This window comes from Triticum dicoccoides, chromosome 4A, assembly GCF_002162155.2.
Source record: "Triticum dicoccoides isolate Atlit2015 ecotype Zavitan chromosome 4A, WEW_v2.0, whole genome shotgun sequence".
Classification (NCBI taxonomy): Eukaryota; Viridiplantae; Streptophyta; class Magnoliopsida; order Poales; family Poaceae; genus Triticum; species Triticum dicoccoides.
This window is the reverse complement of record NC_041386.1, coordinates 589,045,426-589,050,313: the sequence shown is the minus strand read 5'-3', so window position 1 is coordinate 589,050,313 and position 4,888 is coordinate 589,045,426.

The window sequence follows — 4,888 nt, the reverse complement described above, 5'->3', positions numbered from 1 at the left end:
ATACAATAAAGGGACAACCATATGGCTCCTGCCAGTTGCCGATAACTCGGTTACAAAACTTGATCATCTCATACAATAAAATTTAGCATCATGTCTTGACCATATCACATCACAACATGCCCTGCAAAAACAAGTTAGACGTCCTCTACTTTGTTGTTGCAAGTTTTACGTGGCTGCTACGGGCTTAGCAAGAACCGATCTTACCTACGCATCAAAACCACAACGATAGATTGTCAAGTTGGTACTGTTTTAACCTTCGTAAGGACCGGGCGTAGCCACACTTGGTTCAACTAAAGTTGGAGAAACTGACACCCGCCAGCCACCTGTGTGCAAAGCACGTCGGTAGAACCAGTCTCGCGTAAGCGTACGCGTAATGTTGGTCCGGGCCGCTTCATCCAACAATAGCGCCGAACCAAAGTATGACATGCTGGTAAGCAGTATGACTTATATCGCCCACAACCCACTTGTGTTCTACTCGTGCACAACATCAACGCATAAAACCTAGGCTCGGATGCCACTGTTGGGGAACGTAGTAATTTCAAAATTTTCCTACGCACACGCAAGATCATGGTGATGTATAGCAACGAGAGAGGAGAGTGTTGTCTACGTACCCTTGTAGACCGAAAGCGGAAGCGTTAGCACAACGCGGTTGATGTAGTCGTACGTCTTCACGGCCCGACCGATCAAGCACCGAAACTACGGCACCTCCGAGTTCTAGCACACGTTCAGCTCGATGACGATCTCCAGACTCCGATCCAGCAGAATGTCGGAGAAGAGTTCCGTCAGCACAACGGCGTGGTGACGACCTTGATGTTCTACCGTCGCAGGGATTCGCCTAAGCACCACTACAATATTATCGAGGATTGTGGTGGAGGGGGGCACCGCACACGGCTAAGAGATCAATGATCAATTGTTGTGTCCATGGGGTTTCCCCCTGACCCCGTATATAAAGGAGCAAGGGGGAGGAGGTGCGGCCAGGCAAGGGGCGCGCCAGGAGGAGTCCTACTCCCACCGGGAGTAGGACTCCCCCCTTTCCATGTTGGACTAGGACTTGGGGGGAAGGAGAGAAAGAGGGGAAAGGAAGGGGGGGAGGGGCGCCGCCCCCCTCCTTGTCCAATTCAGACTTGGGGGGAGGGGCGCGCGGCTGCCCCTTGGCCTCCTCTCTACTTCCTCCACTAGACCCATTAAGGCCCATTAGGTTACCGGGGGGTTCTGGTAACCTCCCGGTACTCCGGTAAAATGCCGATTTCACCCGGAACACTTCCGATGTCCAAACATAGGCTTCCAATATATCAATCTTTATGTCTCGACCATTTCGAGACTCCTACATGTCTGTGATCACATCTGGGACTCCGAACAACCTTCGGTACATCAAAACATATAAACTCATAATGAAACTGTCATCGTAACGTTAAGCGTGCGGACCCTACGGGTTCGAGAACAATGTAGGCATGACCGAGACACGTCTCCGGTCAATAACCAATAGCGGAACCTGGATGCTCATATTGGCTCCTACATATTCTACGAAGATCTTTATCGGTCAGATCGCATAACAACATACGTTGTTCCCTTTGTCATCGGTATGTTACTTGCCCGAGATTCGATCGTCGATATCTTAATACCTAGTTCAATCTCGTTACCGGCAAGTCTCTTTACTCATTCTGTAATACATCATCCCGCAACTAACTCATTAGCTACAATGCTTGCAAGGCTTTAAGTGATGTGCATTACCGAGAGGGCCCAGAGATACCTCTCCGACAATCGGAGTGACAAATCCTAATCTCGAAATACGCCAACCCAACAAGTACCTTCGGAGACACCTGTAGAACACCTTTATAATCACCCAGTTACGTTGTGACATTTGGTAGCACACAAAGTGTTCCTCCGGTAAACGAGAGTTACATAATCTCATAGTCATAGGAATATATATAAGTCATGAAGAAAGCAATAGCAACAAACTAAACGATCAAGTGCTATGCTAACGGAATGGGTTAAGTCAATCACATCATTCTCCTAATGATGTGATCCCGTTAATCAAATGACAACTCATGTCTATGGTTAGGAAACATAACCATCTTTGATCAACGAGCTAGTCAAGTAGAGGCATACTAGTGACACTCTGTTTGTCTATGTATTCACACATGTATTATGTTTCCGGTTAATACAATTCTAGCATGAATAATAAACATTTATCATGATACAAGGAAATAAATAATAACTTTATTATTGCCTCTAGGGCATATTTCCTTCAGTGTGTTTCTTTCTTATAATGCGGTATTTTTAGGTCTTTTTCTAGGGGTATAATTATGTGTTATTTGCGAACTATTAGCCCACATTTACGCGGAGGGTTTCTTGCAGTGGTGACCACATGTATTATATTGGTGTTGCAATGTCACATGTTGGCATTTATTTTTTAAGGTGATGAGAGGGTGTGAGACTAATGCATTTTTATAAGCTGGTTGTTGTGGATTGATTTGAGAAATCATTGACCAGTAAAAATGACACCTCACTTGAATGAGAGAGCTCCTTGAGATATTGTTGACTAGGTCAAAAATTGGGAATTCAATCCAAAATCATATTGGTGCTACAGTGTTGCATTTTGACATTTATTTTTTGTCAGGTGATGAGAGCGTGCGCGAGACAGATATATTTTTATAAGCTGGTTATTGTGGATTGATTTGAGAAATCCATGGCTAGTCAAAATCGGGAAGCAAATTTAAAATTGAGCACCTCACTTGGATGAGTGAGCCCCTTGATTTCGTTTTTTTACCAAGTCAAAATTGGGGACTCAATCCAAAATCAGTGTCCTCAATTGAATGAGAGGTCTTCAACCCTAGGAAACTTAGAAATATAGTAGATTAATATTTTTCTTGATAAACTTGATCGTATTTTAAATGGTTCGACTTAAAACAAAACAAATGAGCCATTTTTAGTGTATTTTCTGTTAAGTAGTATTAGAGATTAAAACCCACAATTTTGTGTGTAGCTGGGGAATACAAAAATTATAGCAGTTTGATATGTATATGTTTTATCATGTTGGCACCTGCAAGCTTCTGCGTAGATATTTATGTGTCTTGCACGTAAAACATACTAGGCCTGATATTTAACATCCAATTCTTTTCACGGGTGTGAATATAAAATAAGAGGTGGCGAGATCATAGTCGACTGAGACTTAATTGCATGCTCGCGCGTCTACGCAATTACAATTGCATGTGCACCGGTCGGGCGCCCAAATTTCGCTGTAAGATACGATGAACATAGCATCTACAGAGACTTAATCAAGTCTAAGTCGCCAAAGTTAATTTTGGCAAACAGCTGTATGAATAAAAGAACACATGATGCTAAAACATCCTCTAGAACATGGATTTATTAGTGAAGTCCTGGAGATACACCGGGGTGAGTTATTATAGCACTAGCGTACTCTAGAACCTGGGTTTTATAGAGCCCAACTATGCATTTACGGAACAAATTACTGAGTTGGCTAGCAAGCTGGTTGGAGAACCACTTGAAATATGTGTTGCGTAGCCACGAAGTTTCTTGGCAGCTTCAATGATTTGAAACTGGCAAGATTTAAACCTTTTACTCTAATTAGATTCCCATACCCAAAGACTAATTAAAGAGCGTGTTCGTGTGGTTGAATTGACTAAACCCTCCGCTTGAAAGTGCTGGACACACATGGATGCACGCACCAGAAAACAAAGACAAAACTAAGTCAAAAGTTCAGACATGTAGATCCGTAGCTTACGCACACAAGAAGGGAAGAGAAAAGAACATTTTAGACCCTAACTAGACTAGACCTCATATAGAGGTTTTCAGCTGCATGTTTTGTAGAACTGAAAATTTTCTAGCTTCATTCTTAATAGTCTACGGACCTTGATGTAATTTCTGTTACTTTTGGTTTACTTTTACTGCTATGACAGTAGATGAATATATATGTAAATATTTGTAAAAAAAATACAGGGGTAAAAGGAAAAACAGAAATGTTGGAGCCGGCCGGCGAGACAAGCAGGATCTGTCCGTATCGCCGGCGATCACATGCCGCCACATGCGGTCCTCGCCTCGGCAATCGGCATCCCCGCGGCGTCGTCGTCGTCGTCGTCGTCGCGCGCGTGCATGCATGTGCGCGCTGCAGCTACAGTACGGCACACACGTAAACTACTACTGTACAAGAATTCTCGTGCAAAACAACGCCCTCTGCATCTTGTAACAGTGGTGGTGCACAGTAGCTAGTGTTCTTTACACTTCGCTCTCCTACTTGTCTACGTACGACGTCGACCAATGCCAGTGGGCGATATGCCTATTTCTATATGACACGCAACTGGCCCCGCATTGCCCCATTCCATGCCTAGCTAGCTTTGTTGGTTGTCTGCTCACTCAACACGGCCTAGATTGTGTGGCGTATGACGAGGAGCAGCTAGGTCGGCCTCTTTTCATGCTAGGGGTCATATAATATATACTCCCTCCGTATCTAAATATAAACATTTTTAGAGATTTTAATACGACTATGTACGGAGCAAAATGAGTGAATCTACACTCTAAAATATGTCTATATACATTCGTATATAGTCCATATTGAAATCTCTAAAAGCCTTATATTTAGAAACGGATGGAATACACAATGTTGCGAGTTTTCGTTCTTGCTGCACCATATCATAGTCACATTTACACTGTTTGCTTTTAGGTGATTAGGTTGGTAGCCACATTTACCATGCGGCTCGATTTCAAATGAGACCTGGTTGCACTTTTTGAATTGAATGAAATCATAGTCGACTTAGAGGTAGACGAACTACTATACACATTTTGCATAGTTGTTGATTTATCGAGTATAGATGACATGATACCTCGACATAGTTAGCGGGTCGAGGGGCAGGATAGGGTCACTCTTTGT